This window comes from Platalea leucorodia, assembly GCF_965183815.1.
Source record: "Platalea leucorodia genome assembly, chromosome: 7".
NCBI classification, from domain to species: Eukaryota; Metazoa; Chordata; class Aves; order Pelecaniformes; family Threskiornithidae; genus Platalea; species Platalea leucorodia.
Window position 1 is genome coordinate 10,717,031 of NC_138829.1, and position 13,380 is coordinate 10,730,410.

The 13,380-nt window shown below is 46.9% G+C and overlaps 1 protein-coding gene across 1 annotated transcript in view; it reads right to left on the reverse strand.

Moving 5' to 3' along the window:
- INF2 (inverted formin 2) overlaps positions 1-3,422 on the reverse strand; it is a 47,116-nt gene extending 43,694 nt beyond the window's left edge. The window contains exon 1 of the mRNA XM_082318242.1: positions 3,357-3,422. The gene's annotated coding sequence lies outside the window, so the exon portion shown is untranslated. The remainder of the gene's footprint in view (positions 1-3,356) is intronic.
- Between the last annotated feature and the right edge of the window lie 9,958 nt (positions 3,423-13,380).

Sequence of the window (13,380 nt, forward strand, 5' to 3'; positions counted from 1 at the left end):
GGGAACAATACCTGTTCATGACATCAAATAGAAAAACTGTCACGCTGTTAGACCCTCTCCGGATGCTTTCCGCAGATGTGAAAGGCTAGGTTGACAAAACGGCAACAGATGTTCACTTGCCACATTGTACAACCACTTACTCCTAACTGCAGCCGCTCTTGTAGATGCCAGGCTATGACTCAGGGGCTCATGGGCTCCACACACCCTCTTCCTATTTGTTTCCACATTCAGTTCCATAAAATCGGCTCCTCCTCTACCACTGATGACATCTGGCAGAAATCATAAGGCTTGGCCACTGCTCACTAGTTATTTTTTCCTAGGAAAAAGGAACCAGACGATACTTGCCCTTGACGAGGATCCTGAGCGGCACTGAGAAGTCACACAAACGTAGCAAACCCGTTTTTGAAGCATTCCCATCTTGCGCTTTGTTCCAGTTCGTACAGCATGCCTGCAGAACTGGAACAACTGGAATGCCGTGACAACCCCACACCAGACCTACCAGCACGATGCCGCCCTCCATTAGAAGGAGAAAGCCAAGGCTCAACATTTGACATAAATTTTTTCCTTCTCCCAGTTTGGTCTTAGCATCACGGTTGACAGCATGGGACCCAAGAGTTCTCTGTGTAATTAAAATAGAGATTGTTTGCCCGCTCTGTTGCAGCACTTGATGCTTTCAGTGCTTTTTCTGGCCACTGGGAGATGAAGGCAGCCTCTGCAGCACAACGCTCACAAGCGCTGTATGATAAACTGCTGCACATGCAATGCTGAGAAACACTGGAATAAACTTGAGTTTGGTGGGTAATACCAAAGGGATTATAAAATATGAGGTCAGAAGCACGTAGTCATTCTCGAGCCTCCCTCCTGCACTGAACACCAGGGGTATCAACGCTGCAGGGCTGTACCTAGCTTCTGCAAAATATGTAGCTATTTTTCACCTAGTTAGATAAAAAGCCATGTACAATGTTAACAAATGGAACAGGGATAACCCCTTGTGATACCTATGTCTGCACCTACCAGCTGCAGTATTCTGCACTGAGAAGAGCTGGATTTGTTCAGTGCCACTGCGTGATCCTATGAGCTGACTTTGTTATTTCCTCTGAATCATTATTGATACACCTTACTGCAAATATTAAGAGCAAGGATATTCAATGGGGAGTTAAATCTGAGCTCAGATAGAAGCACTGAGTTTGTCTGAAGGTCCCCCAACTGTTTCAGCTCTACAAATATTGTTCACTGCCTAATCTATGGCATTGTGTTGCTACCCACTGGCGAATTACTCCCGTCTTCTACTCATGGCTGGTTACGGTACAACGGTGGAATTAAAAATCTCTCATCAACAGAATAATCATTGCATAAAAAAAATAATTGAAGACATGGAAGTAAATGGGAGGGAAAGAGGGACAAAATGCAACTTAGTTTGCTTTGATAAGAACAATTTTCTACTCAGTTGCTCTGGGAAACCTATCCGGCATACCTGGCACACAAGAAAGTGCTGGAGTTCAGCTTCCAACCCATCTGAAGTGCAGCCACTCGCTACGCAGCTCACAGTGAAACTGGGATTTAAGCCACAAAAGATGAGAATCTGTAATAAATAGGGTACAGATCTAAAAGGACCGGACAGCCAGTCCCACGGAAGGGGTCAGTCTGGCAAGTTCTAGCTTGTTTGGCATTGCACAGCGAAGAGAAAAGCACGCAACTCCTATTTCTATACTGATAAGAGAGAAAAGCATCAGACTGGGAGAACTAAGCAATCACAGTGCAAATACAAAGTAAGAGAAAGCCATATATTGGGAAAAAAAAATCATAATATCAGTTCAGTAAAGTTCTGAAACTTCCCCTTCCCAGGAGACTGGGAACAAATGAATTAAAGTGGTGTGCAATAAGGCGTAATATCATTCAGTGCTTAGATTTGCTGACCTGCCGGGTCCCTTCCTGTCCTACATTTAGACTATCTTTTACACAATGGGTCTCATACACTGCTTGCATTTTTGAAGCAGAATTCTTGGACAACAGCCTAGAATGGGATTATTAACTTACAACAGGACAAAAAAAAAAAAATCACATATGCTCATAGGGTCCTGCAATCCCCCCGCCCCGGCCCACAATTTTGGCAGCCACTGCTCCTCTGTGTAGTGGAAAAACAAGCTTAAGGGGATGGAAGAGAAATGAGATCAGTTGCCAGACAGCCCAAATTCTGAGCAAGTTCAGTAGGGCGATTGCAACCTTACTGTAACTCTGCTGACTCCAACTTTTCTTTTTAATTGACTTAGGCCAGAAGTTTTCTCGCAGTCTACCAGGGAGTCTGATGTGTTTTCCAGCAGCAGGTTTATGAGAGAAATTCCCCAGTCTCAGGAATTTGAGAAAAATGACATACAGTTCACAATGCCAATCTGGTATGGGGAGGGAGGACCATGAACACCGTTTTGGGGTATTTCTCCTAAGAACAGTGTATCCGAGCACTCCTTCCCCGCCCCCAAGCTCTGGAATTCAGCTCCGCGTGCTGATTTTGCAAGAAGCCACTTCATCATTGCAGAGCTATTGAGCAAAAGGGAGGATAAGGCACAGGAGAAGTATGAGTAAGCCCGGCCAAGACTTGGGAAACCCTGTCCGAAAACCACTGGATAACAGAATCTTTCAAAATAAAAGCATAAAACCAACCCAGCCCCAGGAGCAGACACAGCAGCCGTGCGCTATATGCTAGCGGACGCACTGTCACAGTCAGGCACAGCAGGACCACATCCCGCCTGCACATCACACCGTTACACCTGCAACCTGGACCATGTTGCACCTACATATCATGCTGTTGCAACTGCCATCAGGACCACGTCGCACCTATACATTGCGTAGTTACACCTGTGAGCCAAACCACATCCAGCCCGTACACGGTATCTTTGCAACTGCAATCCATACCAGCTCCCACCTGTATGTTGCATCGTCGCACTTACGATCTGGACCTCGTCCCACCAATACATCGCACTGTTGCATCTGCAGTCCGGACCGACTCCCACCTATCGGATGGACTGTCAGACCGGCAGTCGGGACCAGGTCCCGGCGATGCCCTGGACCGTCCCACCTGCAGCCCAGCCCAGGTCCCACCCACGCCTCCCCACCGTCGCACCTGCAATCCCCCCCTGCCGCTCAGCCAGCACCTCCCTGCAGCGCCCAGCAACACCTCCGAGCAGCCCGCGGGGCTGGCGGGGTCTTTCCTCCCTCGATACCAGCCCCGTGTCCCCCGCTGGGACCGGGGGAAGGATGCCCAGCCGGGCTGCAACCCCGGGGGGGGGGGAATCAGCCCAACTTCTCCCGACCGACCGGACCCCTCTCCCGCGATGGCCCCCGGCGGGGCTCAGCCTTACCCCGGCGGCCTCCTGCGGGCGGGAGGCGGCGCGGCGCGGCGGGCACCGTCCCTGCACCGGCGCCCGCAGCCGCCGGGCTCTGCCCGCCCGCGGCAGCCGCGCCCGGTTCCGGGGCGGAGCGCGGGCGGTGCGGCGGGGCGGGGAGGGGACGGGGGGGTCCGGACCGGCCCCGCCGGGGAAGTTTCTCCCCGCCCGGAGAGGGGTCCTGCCGCGCCGCCCCCGCCCCGGCGCCCTGCCGGGGGTATCCCCGACGGCAGCCCCGGTCCCCTCCTCCGGGCTCGCCCTGGCAGAGGCCCCGGCAGAGCCTCCCCGGAGGAAGGGCCCTCCCCGGAGCCAACGTGCTGCGTCCCCCTCGCTGTCCCCCTCGCCCGTGGGCATCCCGGAGGCAAGCGCTGCCTCCCGCCCCGGCAAGAGGCATCTTACAGCCCGAGCTGCTCAGAGCCCGGCGTGGGCACCCCGAGCCCGGCGTGGGGTCCCTCTCTGTCCCGGGAGGGGGCTTGCGTCCGCGGCCCGGGGCTGGGAGGTGGGTGGGGAACCACGAACGCTGGGGAGAGGCTGCTCAGGCGGTCAGAGACCCGAGGGACCCTGCGCCCTCCTCTAGGCACCTGCGCCCTGGTCTCTGCAATTTAAGCGCTTCACTTTATGCACCTGTGAAAAGAGGGGAGGGATGCCTTTGCCTTTAGCAAATGCATCAACTCTACAGATGAGCAGTGAAACGGTGGAGTTAAGCCTACATAGTATAAGCCAAGCGGGGAGAGTTTGGTGAAAAGTTTGTTTCCCTTACCAGGTCAGGAGCGCTGTCTCCTGTAGGCATTAGGGGCCAGTCTCGGTTCTGGTTGCAGGCAGAACCACTCAGCTTCGCCATCCGGAGAGAAAACCTGGCAGGGAAAATCATGGGTGGGGGAGAAGGGGATAGCTGATGTAAAAATCACGATGATGTGTTTTGCAAATGGCTTTGGCAAGCCGGTGAGAGCCGAGCTTAGACCACTGAGTGTGATTACAGGAGACTGGTGGATAGTTACAGGGTAAGAACACAGTGCTGAGCATCTCTGAGACTTCAAATTGGAAAATGAGACCTGAGATTTTACCGTTTGCTCGTAAAACACTCCTGTTTTTAGTAGAAGAGGAGAGAAATGAAAGAAGACTGCATCTCTCAGGGATGGCAGTTAACTGGCGTGGCTCATCAGTTTTTCTTTTACTCAAAATAAATGTTTCTAATTGGTATCTTATGCAATACTCAGGTGGGTACATAATTTGTTTTACAAATCTACACAGTGGGAAAAATGGATGCGTCCCCTGGAATCTTTCTCTGAGGGTATAAACCTGATTTTGAAAGAGCTATTTGTTATTTAGGAAATAGTAATTGTCTTTTGCTGCTGCTGCTGCTGGTTTTATTGTAGCCTTTTTCCCTTCTCTGCAAGTTTTTGCTACTTTGGTGTGTGAAGAGGAACAGGGAACCCATATCTTTCCTACTAGAATGCATTTTTCTTCTTTGCTTTCGTCTGTTCCCTTTTCATCCTGGGGCGGCCCTGGCACATGAGCAAGGTTGGCCACGCAGAAGGCAGGCAGGACACCTTGCTCCTGGCCGTGATGGCGCCCATGGGCCTTCCCCTCATGCTGCCTCATGCATAAGCCCATTTCAGGCATTTTCAGCATCAGGTTTGTGGCCTCTCTCCCACACAGTGACTGTGTGTGCTGAGGCCGTCAGCCAGTGGATCCTTTAATCCACTTACCGGCTATCGCATAGGACCATGGGGTAGCAGGGAGGCTGGGGGGCTGTGTTACATGCAGGAGACCTGCAGCTCACAGTGACCTTGTACTTGGAGCAGATATAAGACAGCAAGGGAGCTCTTTCCCTTCCTCTGTGTGTCTCTGCTTCACTCATCCTTACCCTAATGCTTGACATTTGTCAGTCATGCTTTCTGAGCTGGACATGAGGAGGATAGTACACATGGCCCTAAAAATTGCTCAGGGAAGAGAAATTGTAACTGCTGGGCTCTCCTTGCCTTGTCTTTGCTGAGCTTTTTTTATAAAGGCTCTCACCATCATGTAGGAGTGAGGAGCAAAGCTCAGCAAAGACAAGGCAAGGAGAGAAAATGAAACTCTGTGTAAATGCCCCTCATTTTCACCAAAATCCCTTTTGACCGAAGCAGATATGAGAGCGGGGGTGAACAGTGAACACACAAATGCTCCTTTGTTGGGATAAAGCCACATTGTGCATGTATGTCCAGAGCTGGATGCACACGTGATGTGGCCGAGGGGATGCAGGAACTGATTTTCTTCCCTGGACCTGCATCTGCAGTGTGCTTTGCACATTGAAACCTCCCATCCTCGAAAAGCAGGCTGAACTGTCCCTGGGCTCTTCATCTGCCTGCCTGGAAGGGGTGTGATCACCAAAGGTGCTGTTGAATGTCTGTCTGTCTGAATTGCCACTTCTGTTTGGTGCTATCACTGCCAGTTATATCAGAAATGTGTAAATAGAAGTCCACCCAATGGACTAAATTGTCCTTTGGTTATACCATGAGCCACTTTTCTAATGCACAGGTCGTCACTTTTATTGCTTTGGTTCAGGCAAAAGAGCTGATGGCAAGTCTATTTGTTCTTCAACAGCACCCTCGCGCTGGTCCTCGGTTCCTTGGTCCCACAGCAAAAGGGATGGAAAGAAACACCACTACAGCTGGAAGATGGGGCTTTGAAGCTCAGGGGGTTTGTTCCCCTGGCTGGATTGAGCTCTTAGAAAGGAACTTTTCCAGTGGAACAAGCTACTTCCAAATCACCCTTAGCTTGTATTGCTCTGTGTTTGCACTACCTACACTAATATAGGATAGGATAGGATAGGATAGGATAGGATAGGATAGGATAGAATAGAATAGAATAGAATAGAATAGAATAGAATAGAATAGAATAGAATAGAATAGAATAGAATAATTTCAGTTGTAAGGAACCTACAATGATCATTTAGTCCAAACACCAAATATTTGGATCAAGGTTTTTTTCTTCTGAACTCTTTTTTGTTACTGTCCTGGGATCCATGTCACGTTCCTGATATTGCACCTACAGTTGTGCCCTGCCCCTCAGGAGGACTGAGACATTTATTTGGGGCTTGTAATGTGAAGGCAGAGCTGCAGCAGAGCTCAGGAATGTCTGAGACACATGAATGTTTGTGCAGACATTCCTCTTCCTACCAATTAGCTGCGTTTTAGAGATCTGCCACGCTGAAAATGTCATTACTGCACAGCTGCAGGAATTGTTGTCCCAAGGTCTGATGACGAGAGCTGGTTTTGTGTTTGTCCCTGCTCGGATTAAAGTGGGGCTCGTTTCCAGCAGTGGTGGAAGTTAAGAGCATGTACTGCACAAAAGGATTCCTGATCTTTTGTTTCTTTGCTTCAGCCCTTTACAACACTTACAGTGAAGGTCAGAACACAGAGGAAAAGTGCTTTTTGGTTTTGAGTCACAAAGCGGTGGCAGCGGTTGAATTTTCCTGAGGGAGGGGCCCCAGGAGAGTTAAGAGTCTCAAAGATGAAGATATTATCTGTAATATCAAGCACACAATAATCTTTGTGTTTTAGTGTTCCCTGAACCACAGGAGATTAAGTAAGAACATTGGGGAGCAATCTAGTCTTTGTAAGTCAATAATGGTGCATACGTACATGAGGATTTAGACACACATTTTCAGTTGTTATAATGGGAGGAAGATAAAAAAAAAATCATTTATGAAGCCTAGAGGCACAGAATGGGTGAAATGCCTTAGATTGTGTGATTTAGATAAAGACTCACTGATGTCCTATTATATAATGTAGCTAAGCACAGTCAATTTTTCTAACATGTTTTCAGTCACTCTGCCTTGTATTTTGTTTTGTTAGAGATGACACTTGGAGGGCGAGAGAATCCTTTGTTGTATAAGGGCTCATCTGCTCCTCTTGCCTGCTCCCCACTTGAGAGTGGTTTTTTCTTCATGTGCCATCATGTTTATTGCCCCAGCAACAGCGACTGCATCTCAAACGTGATTTCGAAGAGGTTAAAACCTTCCAGAACAAACATCTACTGCAGTTAAAGAAGAGGCTAGAGTTTCCTTCCTCTCACCCCCAGATGTCTACCTAATCACAATTTAGGATTAGTGGCTGTGTTTCCCGTGTAATGGATTTTTAAGGCACTGTAGTTCTGGCACTGATTATTCAGGCACACTCAAAGCATTGACTAACGGGCCATAATTTTGTACTGATTCAGTGCTCTGGCTTTCCTATACATCTCTTACTCCTCGATCTGCCTGGTACTCTTCCAGGTACACAGCAAAGCCACACTTGCTGTCACTTGCCATGGGTAAGGGAACCGGTTACAAACTCAGGCGAGAATATTCATCCAGGTATCCCATTCACTGGTAGGATACATGTCTGTCAGCCAAACTGGGGGTACAGGTGATGTATGGCTCCCTGTCCGTATCTCATATCCAGACGGCGTAAAGATTTCTCAGTCTGCCAGATCTTGGAAATGTTTCCAGCTCTGGCAGGAAAGCCTTCTGCTTTTATGTCCAGCTTGCTTGAGTTCAGGTCCCCATTGCTACTAACTCAGCTAGGAGCATCCTTTGAAATGCTGTGTGTAATTCTCGATAATTCCCAGAACGGTGAATTTAAAGTGGAACAGATGCTGAGAAGGGGAATGCTAGTGGTGGTTTACAGTGTGAGATTAAAAGACTTTGGCTGATATAGTGTAACAAAATGAGGGTTGAGAGGGGATGTGATCATCTCTGAGCATTTCAGGAAAGGCATCAGTGCCACGCAGGAGCAAAATCCCCCCAGCTATTCAAGCGTGTGAACTATACTGGCACAAGAACAAATGGGTGTTAATGAGAAATGAACACATTTACACTGGCGGTGTGAACAGATTTTTTAATGGTCAGAAAAGATATCTCTGTCAGGAGATGAAAGGCCAAAAATCCTAGTCTGAGTTAAAAGGGAGCTTCATTGCTTTATGAAAAGCACTTGAAGAGGGGTTTGTCTGCAATGGCAGAAGGCAGTTTCAGTGACCACAAAGGGATTTGGTCCTAAATTCTCCTTTCTTTTTACTTAAAAGTCTTTCTGTAGCCTGAAGGAATGAAGAAAGGCTGTGATATACAGTTTTGCCCTCCCATTTTCGGTAGCGATTAAGGACAGCCGCTCTCGCAATGTGGGGTGGGGTGCTCTTGGATAGGTCACCCCTCCTTTGGTTCCCTCCTCATTCCTTAGATATTCACTTTAGGCTCAGCCTACATCTCATGCCTCGGTTGTGGACCACTGGTGGCTTGCTTTCTCCCTTCGCATCCTGCGTGCCCAGTGTGTTTCATACGCTTTGAGACAGAAGGTTCATGGGCTATGTAGGATTGACTGTCTCTTGTAATGGAAACTCCCTCCATCAACCTTTGGATGACCAATCCACAGCCACAGGAAGAAAGACCAACCAGCTTAAGATGTGTGTTACAAGGATTAGTTATAGCCAAATTACTACATTAGTGACACAGTTCCTACCTTTTTGCCCTCCCTAGAATACTGGAGGTGCAGATATGGCAAAAAGAATGTTAGGTTTCTGGGAAAGGATTTTTGCAAAGGCTGGGGCCCTACAAGTTGTTGGGCATTGTGGCTGGATCCAGCAAAACACAATACAGTTATTTAGTATCTTTTCCAGCAAAAGAATTAAGAACCTCAGAAAAAAAAATAGTAGAAGAAAGGTTCAAGGCAAATAACAAGAGATGATTCTTCACACAACATGACATTAAGTTGTGAAACTCCCTTCTGCAGGATGTTGTGGACGTTAAAAATCATTGAAGACCAATTCATGGAATAAAAATAGACTGAAGGCTATTAAGATAATACTTGAGGCTCTGGAATTCCCTAAGCTGCAAAATGCTGGAGGCTGAGGTGTTATGGGTGGGTATCATTATATGCCGTACTTAGGACTAGCAACTGTGAGGCATCTGGTTTGGCCACTTACAGAGACTAAATGTGGGGCTAGTTGGATGGAGACTACGGTGTGGTGCAGTACAGCTGGTCTCATGTTTTTGGGCTTTCTTCCAGTCTGCTCCTCATAGGTGGAGGTAGCCCTCCACTATCTGCAGAGCCTGGTTCACTATCCATTCTTTGAAACAACATCTGCAAAAGTCTTGGCTAAGTGACTTAGCAAAAAACGGATTAAAAAGATATGATATCTGCAAAAGGCTGTCTCGCTTCTTCCCCAGAAGGTCTTTGTTCTGGTTTTGAGCAAGACATGGGATTTTTTGTTTCCAGAGACAGCTTGGTGCTAAGCTAGCACTGACTTAGCCAGGTTGCCTGAGCTGGTGGAAGGATGGAAATACCACAGCAGGGCAAAGCATGGTTCCTTCTCCTTTAGGATCATCACTATTCCCACCATCCTAACTTGCCGAGAAGCAACATGTTCTGCATGTTAAGTATCAACATGGCAACAAATTTCATGCTCAGTTTTGATAAATAAAATCTGTGTTCTAAGCAAAGGCACCCAGACAGAGCCCCTTTGTGAGAGTGAGACTTAGACCTAGTGTGTGTCTTTGGGAGAAATGCAGAATTCATTTGGGGAGGGAAACTGATAGAAACAGCAGGCCATTTTCCTTTACAAAGGCTCTCTTTCAAAGCTGGTGCATGCAGCAGAACAAAGGATGACCCCATAATCTGTACTCAACAGTAGCTTGGAATATTTGATAATTTGGCTATTGTACATGAATACATCATGCTTGGCCGTAAATAAATAGGGCCATGGTTGGATCCACTGTGAGGATATAATCAGCCTGTTTCCCATTACCATTCTGGTTTCAAGGAAATGCTTATTTTGTGTCTCTACCTCCTTCTGGCCAAGCTAAGTCCATCTTGCCACCGAGGCCTAAGGGTCTCAATTTCAAGCCCAATAACAAAGACACAAAAGATTTTGCCACCTTTTAGAGGAAAATTCTTTATTGATGCCAAACTGGTTCATCACTTCTCTCTTCTAACCCTGTAACTTCTATTTCTTCTAAGGACCTTTTCTTGGCTGAATTCCTGGCCAGCAAACAAGCAGCCCAAGAAGAACTTGGGTCTTACCGGTAACTTGAGGTCCATGCTATGGTAAATGTAACTCTCTGCACTTCTGTTCCTCATGTGTAAAAGGAGGAAGACACAACTTCTAAAGCCTATCCTTAGATGCCTGAGACATTCCAACAATAGAATAGTGGCATTTGCTCAAGCGCGTAAAGCAGTGGTAGTCTGCAGATTAATGACAGTGTTTTATAAGTTGTCTTCAAAGTTCTGTGGGGATGTAACATGTTTGCTCAGATCATTTAGTGGTTATGCTCATAATGCATGGAAAATTTGGGTTGCTTTACTGGAAACATAGGAGATCACTGGCTTAAGACACAGTGTGTTTGCAATGTAAACATCCGAGCCTTTGTTAATATAATTGGCTATAATTGGAGCACAAAGCAACCAGAGTGAGACTCTTACAAAATCATCAGTTGTTTTACTGGATGAAACAATTTTTACTTGGACATTTTGATCACATTCACTTCATTGATTAGCATTAGGCAAGAGGTTTTTTCAGTGGCAGTTGTCAGAGCTTGGCATGAATGACTTGTCTCCTATGTACATCACACGGCATAACAACACATAAACATTTTCTAGTAACGTCAAAATCTTTGTGTGTGTTTCAGTATTCAAGCCAAGAACACAGAGATCTTTTCCAGCAGGAGAGCTGGTGACATGTATGACTCAGTACATGGCATTGCCTCTAAATACATAAACACTTGACTACCATCAGCATTTACTCTGAGGCTTTGTGACATTCCTATAAATTGACTTTTTATTCTTTTTTTTTTTTTTTTGGTATTTAGTATTTGCATTCCTCAAATATTGTGAAGATGCATGGTGATGAAGGGTCAGATTTTCAGGAGAACTCAACAGCCAGGTGCCTTAGGATGGGGGTCTAGGAAAGTATAGGAAAACTATGTGGGAAACTTCAGACTGTTCTTGGAAAATTGGTAGAAAAGAATAACAGAGGATTACATTAGTACTTAAAGGGGTAAATATAAAAGGAACAATCAATCAACCTACAAAAGGAAGCCACTTCCATGGGTTAATGACTGGTTAAAGCACATGAAGCAAGAAGTTTTCACATCCAAGAAGGGATGGGCTAACGGGCTGCTAAAGTGATATATCTGTTCCTCAGTGCTCAGTGTTGGGACCGGTCCTGTTCAATATCTTCATTGATGATCTGGATGAGGGGATTGAGTGCACCCTCAGTAAGTCTGCAGATGACACCACGTTGGGTGGAAGTGTCAATCTGCTGGAGGGCAGGAAGGCCCTACAGAGGGACCTGGACAGGCTGGATCGTTGGGCTGGGGCCAACTGTATGAGATTCAACAAGGCTCAGTGCTGGGTCCTGCACTTGGGTCACAACAACCCCATGCAACGCTACAGGCTGGGGGAGGAGTGGCTGGAGAGCTGCCTGGCAGAAAAGGACCTGGGGGTGTTGGTTGACAGCCAGCTGAACATGAGCCAGCAGTGTGCTCAGGTGGCCAAGAAGGCCAGTGGCATCCTGGCTTGTATCGGGAATAGTGTGGCCAGCAGGACCAGGGCGGTGATAGTGCCCCTGTACTTGGCACTGGTGAGGCCGCACCTCGAGTGCTGTGTTCAGTTTTGGGCCCCTCACTACAGGAAGGACATGGAGGTGCTGGAGCGTGTCCAGAGAAGGGCAATGAAGCTGGTGAAGGGTCTGGAGCACAAGTCTTATGAGGAGCAGCTGAGGGAGCTGGGGTTGTTTAGTTTGGAGAAGAGGAGGCTGAGGGGAGACCTTATTGCTCTCTACACCTACCTGAAAGGAGGCTGGAGTGAGGTGGGGGTCGGTCTCTTCTCCCAAGTAACAAGCGATAGGATGAGAGGAAATGGCCTCAAGCTGCGCCAGGGGAAGTTTAGGTTGGATATTAGGAAAAACTTCTTCACTGAAAGGGTAGTCAGGCCCTGGAACAGGCTGCCCAGGGAAGTGGTTGAGTCTCCATCCCTGGAGGTATTTAAAAGATGGGTGGACGTGGTGCTCGAGGACATGGTTTAGTGGTGGACTTGGTAGTGCTAGGTTAATGGTTGGACTTGATGATCTTGAGGGTCTTTTCCAACCTTAACGATTCTATGATTCTATGATCTTGGGTTGCTTTTCTCTGTATTCTTAAGTGATCTGGAAAAGGAGTGAATAAGGAAGTGACAGCACTTCCTGGTGATACAGAGTTTACTGAGAATAACAAAAATTAAAACTGACAGTAAAGATTAACAGAGGGATCTCATAATGGTTATTGGCTGAATGGTAGAATAGCAGATGCAATTCATGTACTTAAGGAAAACAAAACAATCCCAACCATGCACAGCCGTGAGGTCTAAAATTAGCTATTGCCACTCAGAAAGAAGAGCTTAGACTCATCATGTATAACGCTATGAAAATGTCAACTCAATGCTCAGCAGAGAGAAAATGGCAAATCAGATGTTAGGTATTGTTCAAACAGGAGAAGAGCACAAAAGAGAAAACATAACAAGCAACTCTAGAAATGTTTTGCACTCACGGCTGGGATGCTGCATACCCAGAGCAGCGCATGCAGTTCTGAACTCCCTTGCTGAAAAAAAAATTAAGCTGAAGTAGAAAGGCTGTGGAGAAAGGCAACAAGAATGGTAAAAGGAATAGGACCACTTCTCATGAGAAGACTTTCTACTGACTAGGAAGACGGATGATTTAAAGAGTCTGTCATTGAGGCTACAGTGTCACGAGTGCAATGGAGAAGGTGAATAGAGAAAGAAATTATTCACTTTTTCCCCCAGATGAGAACCTGGGGTCATAAAATGAACTCATTTTTTCAGTACCTCAGTTTTTAAACAAACAAAAGCAGGTACTTCTTTACACAGTCTGGCATTAAACTGTAGAGCTCACTGTTCTGGTGTAGATGCTGAAGAATAAAGGGCTTAAAAAAATGGTTAGAGAAATTCAAGGGAGAAAAGTCCATTGGGGCTATTAGTCATAAAGATCCAAT